The following is a 15,727-nucleotide window of genomic DNA, read 5'->3' on the forward strand; positions in this document are numbered from 1 at the left end:
AAGATATTCTATCCATTTATTTTGATTTCAGTATGGAGAGAAGGGGTCAGGTTTCGGTCTACTACATGTGAATTGACGCCATGTTGAAACTTTGGCTAAGAATCAGTTGATTACAAATGCAGAGGCTCATTATTGCATTCCATTGACCTGTGCATCTTTTTATACACCAATGGTGTGCTTTTTGGCTACTATCATTTAAAAAATACAAACATGATACTTTATCTTTAAGGTTACTTTGACAACTCTCACTAGCTGCAGCACTGGGGAGAGCAGTCCCTTTACCTCACCTGGGCCAACCCTGTTGGTGGAGGTGTGGGTGAGCCAGTCCCAATATTGTGAACATGGGAGAACTGTCTCCATTACTCTTCGGTCTTGTAGCAGCATGGGTGGGGGAAAGATGCCCTCCTCCATCAATGCCCAAGAGAGGTGAGAGAGCTGGTCCTGAGAAGAACAGGAGACCTGTCCTGGCATTCAGGCTCTGATTCTGTGATCTTCCAGCATGAACCCCTATATCTGACTCCGAGTTTTTATTATTAATACCAGTTAGATTTTTTGCTATACCCTCTTTTAGCACTGAGATTAGTAAAGTCCAGAAAAACCAGAACTAACTCCAAAAACAGCACCAAAATCAGTAACAGAATTCTGAAGTTAGTACTAGAGTCCACAGGAACAATTTTTTCTCTTTAGAGAAACCTCAATCTTTCCTTTAAGGCTACACACACACACACACACACACACACACACACACACACACACACACACACACACGAAAAGCAATTTCCGAATCTACAAAATAATACTTAAATAAACCTAAATTACATACATAAGTAAACAGAATAGTAACATGTATCCATGGATTAAAAGACCTCGTTGTGTCAGTATTGGCCTGTGTGCTGGCCTCTGCCTTATAATTGATTCAGGCTTGGTGGCAGCTCTCTAGGTCTTGCTGCTGAGTCCCCTGCCCCCTCCCCCCAAGTGAGGTTGTCAGGGCAACCAATGCGGAGCGCTGCGGACAGGCTGTAATGTCTGCTTGTCTGCTGGCTGCAGTGCTTGCTGCAGTGCTCACAGCTTCCAACCAGCACCTCTGGGCGAGCCCTGCACATCCACCAACTTCACTTTCCCCGTAACTATGATGTATGCATGGTAGTAGCTGGAGTGTTGTCTCTTTCGAATGACAGTGTACTTCAAAATGTGGCAAGAAACATCTGACTGAAACATTTGAAGTCAACATCTGCTTGTGAAATTCTCAATAGGTGCTGGCGGCTGTGGAGGACCTGAGGGAGGGAGACAGAGAGGGGCTATGCTCCTGCAGATTATTTAGCATTGACAGTCCAGTTTCGCTTCAGCAAAATGAGGCATTCTGTCTTTCTGAAGACGTTTCATTAGGGCTCTCTGCATTTGCTAGTGTGAGCTTCTCTTCTCAAGCCTGATTACCAGTCTTGGAGGCTCTCTTCATTGCTTGCTTTAGTCTTCCAAGATCCACAGGTACCAGTTGTGACACATACTGGCTTGCCTTTTTTTTTTTTTTTTTTTTTTTTTTTTTTTTTTACTATAAGCTTCAAGGGTACAAACACCAAACATGTGCGTGCGAGAGCCAGCACCTCCATGGTCTCCTGTCAAGAAACCTTCACAAAGTGTCAGTGAATGATTGTGGGGAGTTCTCAGAGTCATTACAGCTAGCAAGGGTACAGTGCTTCATGAATTCTGGAAAGTGTGGAAAGAATTGCAGGTAGTTTTATCTACATTATTCAGGAAGGCAATGCTTTGTTATGAAAACCTCCATTTTTGGTTTTAGAGACGTGCCGATTACATAGGGCAATATTGCAGAGGAAATTGGGGTTTTTAGTCTCCACTTAGAAAAGCATTTAGAATGGACTCAAATGGAAGCCCAAGGACTACTTCATTACGGTTTAAAGGAAAAAAATCCCCACTGCGGTCAAGCTGTAAACCCGCCGCCGCAGCTGCCCAGAAGGAAGAAGGAGGAGAAAAGCCCTGTGGTTTAAGTGGGTATGGAAGTCAGACACATGCTGGGCAGGGGAGCTTTCGAGAAAGAATGAGGAGGCACAAGGTGTCAGAAAAAGCATACTCATATTTTTGCCAGCATCTCAACACACACTCCTCCCCAAAAAACAAAAAAAAAGAAAAACAGATGATTGTACCTAAAGGTTGCAGGACTCAGTGGAATGTCATGGTGGCCCATAGGGGTTACTCTGAGGGAAGGGGATGGGAATTCTGGGAAGGAAAGGTAGAGTATTTCATTAATGGGAAAATTATTTAACCTGTTTCTTTAGCATGCCTTAAGCTAAGCCTGCCTTTCTAGGAGTGTCCCCTTGGCTGGGAGGGATTTTACATCTCCACCGAGACCAGAGATTTTTTTCTTAATAGGCATTTATGACTGTTCTAACAAACTGTCAGCAACTTGCCTTAGTGAAGGAGAGAGGCCTCTTCAACGGTATTGCTTTTGTGGATGCTGACACTGAAATGCTCCTGCAAAATTCTGGAGCTTCTGTAGATGAATTGTGGAAGTCACCAGATGAGGTCTGTCACATGGACTTAGAAGTTGTTTTCAATAGAACTCACCAAAGCATGGGCCTAATTTGCAATGGGGAAGTGTCTTATTGAATTGGGCAGTGGACAGAACTGGAAAGTGACCGGAACAGGAGTAGCTCAGACTGGCTTACCCTCTAGGAGGTCCAGAGCATGTGACTTTTAGGGCCTTTGTCTGCTGACTGGCCGACAATTCAGAGAGGTTAAAGACCTATGAAGATAAAGATATAAGCATAGGCATGTGGATGGCACAGTCTTAACGTCGTAAAAAACATCAGGGTAGTCTCATGACTGTATGAAAAGACTCAGGAGACAGGGATACCTTCATTCCCGGAGTGCTTGCTCCAGGAGCTAAGCAAACTGTGGTAACTGGAGGAACTGTGTGGCAATTCTTATCAGTGTGGAGAAAAAGAAACAATTCTAAGCAGAATTGTTTAAAGATAAGGGCAGGCTTGATGGAATCTCTACACAAATCCAAAGAAAGACAAGGTTTGGCAGTAGAATAATATGTGGGTTTTCAAGAGCCTGCTCAGTGGTAATTTTAGCTGTAGCTTGTGTGGTCTTTCTTGATGTTTGCACAAATCCTTCCTAAAAACAACTGATACTGTAGAATAAACATTTTTTTTGTATATTAGAAGGTAGTTTAAAAATAGCAAATTATTTCATAAAAAGAAAAATACCCCCCTAGGTCCTGATTCTAGAAATTGCAATGGCAATTAGTAATTCATCATTATCATTTTTTCTGAAAATGGCTTAATTAAAAAATCCGGAATAGTAATTTAGTTTGAATCATAAAAAAAGATTTATGGGCTGGAGAGATGGCTCAGTGGTTAAGAGTGCTAGCTCTTCTTCCAGAGGTCCTGAGTTCAATCCCCAGCAACCACATAGTGGCTCACAATCATCCTGTAATAGGATTTGGTGCCCTCTTCTGGTATGCAGGCAGAACACTGTATACTTTTTGTTTTATGTGTTTAAGATTTTTGCCTGCATATATGTATGCGTACAACATGTGTGCCTGGTGCCCAAAGAGGTCAGAAGAGGGCATTAATTATCCTGGGACTAGAGTTATAGGAAGCTGTGAGCCATGTGCATGCTGGGAACCAAATCCCAGCATTCTGCAAAAGCAACAAGAGCTGACTCTTCAGTATGGTTTGTTTGAATCTTACCTGACTTGTCAAATTACTCTTCATAACTTATGAAAATTACAGACCAAAAAGAGCTCCCAAAATGCTATGTGATCACCACTTGAATGCTTGCCACTTATGTCAAAGTTTGGGGTTCTGGAAATAATGCCAGACTGTAGATATTTGAATGAAGTGGAACTTAACCTTGAAAAGAAACCAATATGGCCCTCAATTTTGGACTACGGTTTTTAAAGACTTTAAGTAGGAGAGTGCTATGTGGGTTTTTTCCCACCATTTCATTACCACAGAGAAAGATGGTTCTGAATCATTGACACGCAGAAGAAATTAATTAATTCTGCTTTCCTCCTGTGTTTACCTAGTAGAATAACTTGAGTCACAGCCGGCAATCTTCTGTAGAAGGTATGTTCTTAGCTGGGTGGTTACGGTGCGAACGCCAGCATTCCGGAGGTGGAGGAAGACAGATCTCTGTGAGTTTGAGTACAGTCTGGTCTACAGAGTAAGTTCCAGAGCTGTTACACAGAGAAAACCTTCCTTGAAAAAACAAACAAACAAACAAGCAAAAGAATGGAGTGATGGTTCAGTGGTTAAGAGCACGAGGTGCTCTTCTAGGGGACCTGGGTTCAATTCCCAGCATCCACATGGCAGCTCACAACCATCTATAGTACCAGTTTCAGGGGATCTGACGCCTTCATACAGACATACATGCAGGCAAAAATACCAATGCACATAAAATAAAAATAAACAAATTTTAAAAAGAAAAACAAAAAAGATATGCTCACCTGTGTATTCTGTTGTGTTGTGTGGGTGTGTGTGCAAAACCATAAAGCTATAACTGAAGAGAAAGCATGTGTTTATTTTTATGTACTCTAGAGTCATTTAGTACATCTGAGAAGACAGAAAACGGTGCGTGTGTTACACATGTAAAGGACTTGTCTACATAGAATCATGTTAGTAAGCTTTAGAAATACCATAGTCAACAGGGAATTCCATTAACAACTAACCCAGTAAAACTAGGCAGATGTTAACTATGTGCAGATTTTATTAGGCTACTTCGCTCATATTTACTATTTAATCTTTATATGATGAAATATAATGATGAGTTGTAAGAGCAAATACACGAAGGGAGCTGGAGAGAGGGTTATGGGTTTAGGAGCGCTGGTCAATCATGAGGACTGGAGTTTGTGTAACAAGGCTGACATTCTGTAAACACCTGTAAAGTCAGGTCCAATGCCCTCTTATGGTCTCTGCCCATGCATAGGCATACACACCTGCACACATGTGAGCATACATTCACACAGGCACATCATACCTGTACATAAATAAAATGAATCTTAAGACAAAGATCGGGGCTGGAGAGATGGCTGAGTGTTTAAGAGCGTTGGCTGATGTCCTAGAGGACTTGGAGTTGGATGCCCTGCACCTGCATGTCAGTTCGCAAGGCTTTGTAACTCTAGTTCCATGGGATCTGGTGCCCTCTTCTGGCCTCTACAGGCACCAGACACACCTATTGCACAAAAATATACATGTAGGCAAAATACCCAAACACATAAAATAAAAATAAATAAAATATTAAAGAAAAAGAAATACAAAGACCAGAAGAGAACTACTGAGCAAAACTTTCATTGTTGTTATTAACATCCAAGCCTAGAAATGGCCTTTTTTCTGCCTAAATGTACATCCCCTCTTAATATAAAAGAAAAGTAAAATCCCACTTACTGGAAAGTAGAATTGTTTCAATAAATTTTTCCAGTGACTGTTACCATCACATTAATAGGCAATCTTCACTTTCTATGGATTAAAACTATAATGACTCTAGTGCATTTTCTGTTTCAATTTCTCTGCCTAGCATCTAAAATTAGAAAAAAGTTCGAGGCTGGGTCATTAAGACAGGTCTGAAAAAAACGGGTTCTTTGTGTTGCTCCCTTCCCCCAGAAGATTGCTTTTCCATTTTTAAAGCAAACACGCATAATAAAAATTAATTTTATAAACTGGGCTGTGGTGGTCCATACCTTTAATCCCAGCACTCAGGAGGCAGAGACGGGAAGATTTCTGTAAGTTTGAGGCCAGCCTGGGCTACAATGTGAGTTCTAGGGCAACTAGGGCTATACAGAAAAATCCTGTCTAGAAAACAAAACAAACAAACAAAAAAAAAAACAAAAAAAGAAAAATGAAAACTTTTGTTATAGCATTATCATACATATGTTATTATACTTTGGTCTTATTTACCCTCCCCATACCTACCACACCCCACCTCTCCTTCGTCTCTAACCTCGCTCTAAATCGTCGCCACTTCTGCTTTCATGTCACATATATTCCATTACTTTCTCTTTTTGTATTTCTCCACATAGTTTATTTTGCCTACACAATGATTTGATTCATTTTCCTGATCATGTCATGATTTCATTTTTTCCAATGCTGATTAAATTCCGTTTTAAACCACATGTTTTCATCCATTTATGTTTTGATGGGCATCTAGGTTGATTCCATTTCCTAGCTCCTGCAAATGGAGCAGCAATGAACACGGATGTGTAAATTTCTCTATGGTGGATATAGATTTGTTTAAGTATATTCCTGGGAGTAGTATAGCTTGCTCATGTGATAGTTTTATCTTTAGTTTTTCCTCAGGAAATTTCACACTGCCATAGCAGTTGCGTCGGTTTATGCTCCTACTGACAGTGTGTAAGGAATCCCCTCCCAAGTCTTTGCCATTATTGTTGTCATTTCTTTTCTTCTTCCTCCTTCTTCACCGTCCTTTTAAGTGGGAGAAACTTCTTTATATTAGAAAGCCGTGAGGAATTAAGCAGTTAAGAGTGGAAGATGGGGCTGGAGAGATGACTCAGAGGTTAAGAGCACTGGTTGCTCTTCCAGAAGTCCTGAGTTCAGTTCCAGCACACACAAGATGGCTCACAATCGTCTGTAATGAGATCTGGCGCCCCCTTCTGGTAAGCAGGCAGAACACTGTATACGTAGTAAATAAATCAAAAGAGAGTGGAAGACAAAGGACCAGATAGGAGAAGCTTCTGTTTTTCTGTTTTTAAAAAAAATCTATCTATCTATCTATCTATCTATCTATCTATCTATCTATCTATCTATCTATCTATCTATCTATCTATCTATCTATCTTTGCAGTAGCAAGGATTGTACTCAGGATTTCACTCATGCTAGGCAAATCTTTTGCCACCAGGGTACATTCCCAGGCCATGCCATTTGTTTTCTTGACTGGAGTCTGATGGCATCGCAAAACAGTTTTAATTTACAATTTCCTGATGACCAAGGCTGTTAAACAGTTCTCAAATATTTATTAGCTAATTGTTTTTCTTCTTTTGAGAATTATCTAGCAGCGGGTTCCTTTTAAGGTCAAATAAGTACATGATCCCCATTCAGACTTACTGATACACACACACACACACACACACACACACACACATTTCTCCTTGTTTTGTTTATCTGTATTTCTACCATCTATCTGTCTATCATCTTTGTTTTAATCTTTCATTCCCTTTGTCTTGAAACATAAGAGGTATTGACTGGCCGGGCAGTGGTGTAGCACACATTTAAACCCAGCTATCAGGAGGCAGAGACAGGTGAATCTCCGAGTACAAGTTCAGCCTGGTTTACAGAGAGAGCTCCAGGATGGTCAGGGCTACACAGAGAAGTCTTGTCTTGAGCAACACCAAAAATGTATTGGCTCTTTATCTTTGAATTTAAGTGTGTTAACATATATTACTTCAGAGTATTTAATTTATAGGGCGAAAAGATGAGTAAATATCAAAGACTAACTTCTTTTTTTGGAGAAGAAATAAGTGAGTGTTTGATTGTTCAAGATAGATGTATAATGTTAGGAGGAATTATGATACTAGTATTGCTTTTATTTTGAATTAAGTATGTCTTAAGGTGACCCAAGCACCCAAGATGAGCACCAATGACAGACCAAAGTTCAGTTTCACTTTCACTGAAGTTCAGTTTGGTGAGACCAATGAGGTTTTTTTTTTTTTTTTTTGCTTTTTTTTTGTTTTTATTTATTTATTTATTTATTTATTTATTTATTTATTTATTTATTTCTTCCAGAGATTAGGTGAGGGCTATTTACAGGAGGCCAGGTGGTTCCCAAACAGCTGCATCATTGCAAAGTATGCAGCCCCCCTCCATTGTGGAGCTCTGGCCAGAATTCATCTTTGCTTTCCTATGTAGAGTGCAGCGGCTTCCAAGATCACCTGCAGCTTGGGAAGGAAGCAACTAGCTGAATGTCAATAGCTCTATTACCATTACCATAGTATCTTGTTTATACTCAGAGGGAAAAGCACTGACCATCCAGACAAATAGAATGTTATTCTGAGTATTTTTCCTTCTGTAGCGTGGATTGAATTCATCCATTCAGTTGAAGACTTAAATTGATAGAAAGCCTAGCAAGGAGAACATTGTTTCTATCTGACAGGTTCAAACTAGAGTATTGATTATTTTTCCAGCATTCGTCAAGGCTTACTGCATTACCAAGGAAATGGTCAAAGTTCTCAATATTTAAGGAAGGCTAGCTGGAGTTTTGTAGTGAATGTTCTGTATCACAAATACATCACCAGGCAGTGGTGGTGCATGCCCTTAACCCAAGCACTTAGGAGGTAGAGGCAGGGGCGTGCATCTCTGTGAGTTCAAGGCCAGCCTGGTCTACATACATAGTGAGTTCCATGACAGCCAGAGATGTTTGTTATATAAAGAAACCCTGTCTTGAAAAACCACTCCCCCCTAAAAAACCCAAACAAACAAACAAACAAAAAACCAAAAGAAAACCAAACCAAATATATCTGTGAGGCTGGAGAAATGGCTCAGTGATTAAAAGCACTTTCTACTCTTAGAGTAGACTTGGGTTTGGTTCCCCGCCCCCACATTGGGCAGTGGTGACTTCCTGACTTCCTGTAATTTCCACTCCAGGGATCCAACATCTCCATAAACACCTGCAGTCACATATACATACGCATAGACACACACATGCATCATTTTCAAAAATTAATTCTTAAAAAGATTGTGTACTGTACAAGTTAATTTCCCAGCATCTGTGTTGGAAGGTTTCCAACTGCTTTTAACTCCAGCATCCACACTCACGTGGCACACGCTCACACAGACACGCACACAACAACAATAATAACCTTTTTAAAGAAAGAAATGCTCAATATCATTATTATTGAGGAAGTGTAGATTAAAACTACAGTTAGAGATCATGGTGCGCAGTTAAAAGTGTAAAGAAGGGACTGGGAAATGGCTCAGGGGTTAAGAGCACTGACTACTCTTTTCAATTCCCAGCCCCCACATGGTAGCTCACAACTGTCCGTGACTCCAGTTTCAGGGGATCTGACACTCTAAGACATGTATGCAGGTAAAATACATACATACATACATACATACATATAATAAATCTTGAAAGGAAAAATTAAAACAACAAAGTATAAGCAAAAGATATAAAAAATAAGTGGCCAAGTGGGGTTCCTTCGGTGGGCTCCGCCAAGGTGTGCCCCTAGGAGAACATGCCACTTGCAAGAGTTTATGCAAGGGCTTACTGGGGGAGGAGGAGAGTGAAAGAGCTAAAGGTCGTCTTGGAGTGGGGCTTTGAGAAGGACGGACCAGAAAGCAAGAGGAACAAGAGCAAGGCAGAATTGTGACAGTGGGGCACTTTTAAGGGTTGCACAGGTCGCATAACTGATGGTGGAAAGACACCTGGTGGCAGGTGATGATATAACTGCCTCTGCCAAGGATGGCTGGCTGCTGTGGCAGGAACTAACAATAAAAAAACAAAAACAAAAACAAAAACACACAGAAGATGATATAAAAAAGAATTTTATACACTTTGGTAGGAATACAAATTATAGTTATTATAGAAACCATTACGGAAGTTCCTCTAAAATTCAAAAATATCTATGATACGATCCAGCTATCCCATCTCTGGATACCTATGCAAAAGCAATGAAATCAGTATGTCAAAATGATAGATGTATTAAAGTTTATTGCGATTCATAATGGCTAATATATGAATTCAAATTGTGTGTTCATCAGTGGATTAATGAATAAAATGTATTATATATATTTATGTGATTATTATTCAGCCATAATCAAGGTTGGAATCCTTGATTTTTTGCAGAAAAATATTTAGAATGAGTGGCACTTTATCAGCTGAAATATGATTAGCATAGGCAGACAAGTATCATGTTTTTTCTCATATGTGAAAGCTAAAATGTCAACCCAAATGTAGACTAACACTCTTAGAGGTTGGAAAGTATGAAGAGAAGAAGATGAGGAAAAAATGGCTGGGTTTCTGTGTTGAAATATCACACTGAAAGTTACAAATATGCAAACTCGATGTGTATTGAGTAGTTATATATAAAAGAAAAATTTTTAGGTATACCTAGGAATGCAAGTGTTTCTTTAACATACTGATTTTGTGTCCTTTGAATATGGTAGTTTTGTTTTATTTTTTTGTGGAGGGAGCTTCAACAGTGTTTTCATAATGGTTGTGCTTACATTCACATGAACAGTATGCAAAGGTTCTCTTTTCTCTACATTCTTGGCTTATTCTCTTGTCTTTTTGATAGTGGACCTCTTAACAGAAGTGAGGTCATATTTCATTGTGGTTATCACTTTTATCTTCCTCATGAAAAATGATGTAAAGTACTTCTCATATAGTTGTTATTCATTTATGTGTCTTTTTTTTAAAAAAAAGTTTTTCAAGCTAGAGTTTCTCTGATTAGTCCTGGCATGTAGCCCTGGCTGTCCTGGAACTCAACAGAGCTCTGCCAGTCTCTGCTGGGATTAAAGGCATGCGCCACTCTGCCTGGCTTGTGTGTCATTGGTTCTTTTACCACTTATAAAAATCACAGTTTTTTCTATTGAATTGTTTCTGTTCTTTATATAATGACTTTATGCCCAGGCATTCTTTTCATTCTGTTGACTGCTTGTTTTTTTTTTTTATTTTTTTTATTTTTTTTTTTGCTTGTTTTTTATGTACAAATCACACTCTCCTAAATCAATACAAAGTAATACTAATAAACTCCAAGGTTTATTAGCAGCAACCGCAGTTTAGCTTTCAAGATGGAGTGATTTTAAGGCATTGCCTAATCCCAGGAGTCTGTGAGATCCTTCCTGAGTTCGGAGAGGATTTGGGACAATATTGAGCTAAGGGGTGTCTTAGAAGATAGAGTCCTTCAGTGCTGGTTTCCTAGAGACAGGACTCAGGTCTGTTGTTTTAGATTTGGGAGAACCTGACATTTTTAATTTTTTACTGTCCAGCAACAGGTCACATCTATTAAGTACTTTAGCTTCATGATCTGCAAAATGGTGTTTTCCATTGCATTTTGCTGGAGTTGATGTAAGAAGACTTGTTGATCATCGTGTGGCCCTCCTGGTGGGAAGAAGGTACACTCTCCACTGGGATGTCACTTCATTACCCTGCCCCTCTTATTTCCTCATGTAATCAATCTGAAGATGACACATCCTACCCATGTCTACTAAAGAGATCCAAGAGAGAAACCCAAGACTAACTTTTCTTGAATGCTGATGCCTTTCTTTCTGTCTAGGAATTATGAAGTCTAAGAAAAGAGCTTCCTACTTTGTCTAGGGTTTGGAGGTCTTATCTGTCATATTGGAGCAGCAGACCCTTTTAACAATTCACAGGACTTTGATATGCAGCAGGGTTCCTCCCCAGCCCTCCTTTCTTCAAGGGTTATATTGCAAGGAAAGGTGAGGATTTTCACAGCAAATAAAAGGGTTGTCCTAGTCTTTATTGTTTTTAGGGGGGGAGACTCTTAGAAGGGAGGTGTTTATGACCCATTGGTTACACTGGAATAAACCTTACCAGTTCCTTTCTGCCATCAAGTTGAGTCTGGCCTCCGGTTATATATAATTGAGGAAGGTCTCATAATCTTTCCAGGAGAAGAGGATTCTCTTTTTATCTGAAGAACACTGAAAGGATGGAGGATGGGTTGCTGGGCTTCTTAGATCAGTGAGAAAAAGAGCTGGGATACAAAAGAGCAACGCTATTATCTGTTGTTGGCCAGACTCCTCACAATTCCCTGGCTGTGCTTACTGAGGAGAGACTTGAAACTGATCAAGTACGCCTGTGTAAGTGGATTTTTAAATTTTCCCCGAGTTGTTTCCTTGCTTTAAAATGTGTGCAAATAGCATTAAAATTGAGAGATAACATTAGATTTCAAGCGAAACTTCAGGATTTCTAATTAAAAGCAAAGCAAACCCATAAAGACTATTCTCCCCCCACCCCATCAAAAAGCTTAGAGAGAAGGAACCAAAGAAGAAATACAATAACCCCAGTGACCATATGCTAGCTAAACAGTTCTAAATGGTAACATAAAACTTCATGTTGCACATTTCTTGCCTTGTTTCGTTAGTAATCAGAGACTCACCTATCAGTTGCTTGCGGTGGGAAGGAGAAGGAAGTGATAGTCTAATGCAGAATTTGGTTTATTTTTTCTCACTTTTATTACTTTGAGCATCCGTTTAAAAAGTGTGTGTGTGTATGTGTGTGTGTGCGTGTGTGTATTTAAATTTTATTATGAAAATATTGCAAATAAAAAGTTACTCACTGAAATTAGTCAGATCCAAGAACTTCACAAACATCTGTACAGTTAGAGCAACCATTTCAAGCAGAAGTTGTGGAGCTTCATACTGGATTTTATACTTTCACTGTTAGATATATTTTATGCACATATTCACCACCAAAACAAAAAAAAAATCTATGGCAGATTTAGAACTAGAAAAACAACAAGCTTTATGTCCCCTTCACAACTCCTGTTTATTACCTGCATCCAGTCTCTCCTCATTTTGTAATATTTAGCCTTTCTTGTTTTTTCTTTGTTATAAGGTACTCATATGTACTTTTGTTATACATATTATTGGATAGATTCTAAATTTGAGAAAGAGCATGAGAGTTTTTTTCCTGAGATTTTGTGACTTCACTTAACGTAAATTCTAAGTTCATTTTTTTCCAACAAATTTTGTGAGCACATTTTTTTAAATCATCCACTATCCTTAATTCTACATTATCAACACTGCTCAGTCCTTCATGATTCCCCCTAGTACCTTGAGAAAGGTGTAACCTAAGTATTACCACTGGGATGAAATTAGTTTCCTTACATATAAAACAAGGTTGTTGAACTTCAAGGGACATTGGATAAAATGTGATTCTGAGTTAGGTGTTCTCTAAGTGAAGAAAATGAGAAACCAGGGTAAATCAATTGGAATATGCTAGAAATGCAAATATAACTATTCTTTCAAATATGTGGTTGAGATTAGACACCAAAGGTTATAACTAGAGAAAGAATGTTTTAAGAAATTGTATTACTAAGCAAACAACTACTTTTTTTGAACTACTTTTGAGAAATAGGGGGAGTAAAACGTTACTTGCTGTCAGAGAATTAGTGGATGATTAATTTGAGAAATGGGAGTTAAAGGAGTCTTTAAATATGTAGAGATTTATCAAAATAGCATGGGCAAAGATTGAAGTATAGTGCAGAGTCTTTCAAAGAAACATCTAACAAGGACTGGGAAAATATTTTCCCCATTATTTCTTGCTATGTGTGCTATTAAATACACTTGTTCCTTTTTCAAATACATAAAGAGAGAAGCCTTACTTCACTGGGTAATTTATCTTTTGTTTGTTTGTTTTCCAGACAGGGTCTCATTATGTAGCTTTGGGTGTCCTGGAACTCACTTTGTAGACCAGAGTGGCCTCAAACTCACAGAGATCCACCTGCCTATGTCTCCTGAGTGCTGGAACTAAAGGTGTGCACCACTATTCCCAGCTCAGACTGGGTAATTTATATGTGAAGAGAGAGAGGGCACTGATGGCGGTGAATCCAGGGCTTGGCACATAGTTGACAAATAATCACTTAGCAACAGCCTCAACTCCTGTACTACAGTGTAGGATAAGTAGGTGCTCCTAAACTCCACAGTACACTGGAGGAATTTTGAAAGCCTACCTTCTGGGGTCCTACTGTAGTCCCATGAATCAGAATCTCTGGCATTAAAAGACAAAAACTAACAAAACTAATCTAGGGCTTGCTATGTTTATGTCCCTGAAGTCTTTCTGTCACATAGGGTATAACCCTCAGATAAGGAAGTTATGTCTCCTATTTCTGTGCTGGTGAAGGTATAGTTTTGGAAATGTTGCTTGTGAAAATCTTACCTTTAACTAGGAATCACGCGTTTCATCTGACAAACCTACTCCATCCACAACAATAGCAGGAAGAAAGTTCCCTAAATTATTTACTGCACCAGCAACCCTAGGGACCAATATTCATAGTTTTAACTTTCAGGCATTATGCTGGCCCGCCCCTTATCACCTGGCAAGATGCACCTAGTCAGCCCCAGAATTTTACAGCCACGCATGAGCTTGTGGGTATTTAGGCAAATACTTAGTCAGCCCAAGGCCCTACAGCCGTACTTAATAAGAAGGGCTCTGTATGAATGTGCAAAGGGTCCCTGACCCTTGCTCTCTCTCTTCACTACTTCCCCTCTCTTGGTCAACCATCACGACCCCACACCACCATCAATAAAGTTCCACATGGTCTCAGAGTTCAGTTTCTGGGAATGCCCCAGAACCACTACTTTCAAGAACAGTATCTCATGGTCAAAATTCCTAGACAGGTTCTTAAGAATAAGGTTTCAGCAGGGTGTGGTGGGGCATGCCTTCAGTCCCAGCCCCTGGGAGTCAGGGGCAGGAAGATCTCCAGGAGTTCAAGGCCAGCCTGCTCTACAGAGTGAGTTACAGGACAGGGCTGTCACACAAAAATCCCTGTCTCGGAAAAAAAAAAAAAAGGAAGGAAGGAAATAAAGAAAGAAAGAAAGAAAAAAAGAAAGAAAAAAGAAAGAAAGAAAAAGAAAGAAAAGGTTTTTTAGGGAAATGTTTGCTACCTATGTTCCCCAGGAAAAATTGCCAGAAACAGCTCTAATGTTTGCAGTTGCATCCTGAAAGCTAGGCTAGTGCCACATTGTATCTGAAATATTTCAATTGGAAAGAGATGAACATTTTGTGCTCATATTTTTCCAATTTGGTATACCTGAACGCAGACTGAGTACTACATTTTCTTAGAAAAATGTTTCTAATTCCTCCCTTATCCTCACAACTTCTCTTAGTACATAGTCAGAGTTTTAAATCAAGATATGAAATTAAATAAAGTTCATAAATCTTAATTATTTATTTGTGTGTGCACCAAGTATAACAACTATTCAGATCAAATGTAGAATTTTCTATTACCCACAGGCTTCTACACACACTTATTACTTATCGTGGAGATTAATTAAATAATCATAGGTAAAGTTTGTCATTACTGTTATGTTGAGAATGCAATCATGCAGTAAATAAAATTGGAGTATTCTTCATTTTGTTCAGCATAACATCTATGAGATATATCTGTCTTGTTGAATAATCATTGGTTCCTATTTATTGATGAACTTTATTCCATTATATGAATATAGAAAATGAGGGTTTTAATTCTCCTTTTGATGAATTTTCTCCAGATTTCAGCTATTAATGACAAAGCTTCTATAAAATTCTTATAAATATTTTTTGGTGCATTTGATATATTTATTTCTTTTGAGACTATATACAGCACTGGAATTGTAGAGTAATTGAGTATTTATGTTGAATATTTCTAGATAACAAATCAGATCTCCAAAGAAAACCTATTTGTGTTTCTGTCACCAATATTCCATTTGTTCCATGTACTTGCCAAAATTTATGGTTCTCATATTTCTAACTTTATATAATCATGTGCATGCATATACTGAGGTTTAGTTATGGATTTTTTCCATATCTAAAGGTGATTAATGCATTTTGATATGTTTATTGATACTTGTAGATTCTTCTTCTGAAGGGTCTGTAACAGTATTTTTTGCCCATTTTAATTGAGTTACTGTCTCTGTCTTTCACAGGGTGCCCTTCATTCCCCTATTTCTAGTAATAGTCTTTTCAGGTGACTTAGCCATAATTGAATATGATATTCTCTTCCCATAGCATCCTTACTTCCATGTCTACA

General features: G+C 38.9%; 1 long non-coding RNA gene across 2 annotated transcripts in view; it reads left to right on the top strand.

Moving 5' to 3' along the window:
- LOC146889149 (uncharacterized) overlaps window positions 1–13,386 on the top strand; it is a 94,218-nt gene extending 80,832 nt beyond the window's left edge. The window contains exons 3-4 of one of the 2 annotated variants that reach the window (XR_015000259.2): window positions 10,965–11,090; window positions 11,605–13,386. This is a non-coding gene — a long non-coding RNA (uncharacterized LOC146889149). Of the gene's footprint in view, window positions 1–10,964; window positions 11,550–11,604 lie in introns of those variants that run through there. The other variant, XR_015736972.1, reaches the window with a different exon arrangement.
- The last annotated feature ends 2,341 nt before the right edge of the window (window positions 13,387–15,727 follow it).

Source organism: Myodes glareolus, chromosome X (genome assembly GCF_982192425.1).
Source record: "Myodes glareolus chromosome X, mMyoGla1.1, whole genome shotgun sequence".
NCBI lineage: Eukaryota > Metazoa > Chordata > Mammalia > Rodentia > Cricetidae > Myodes > Myodes glareolus.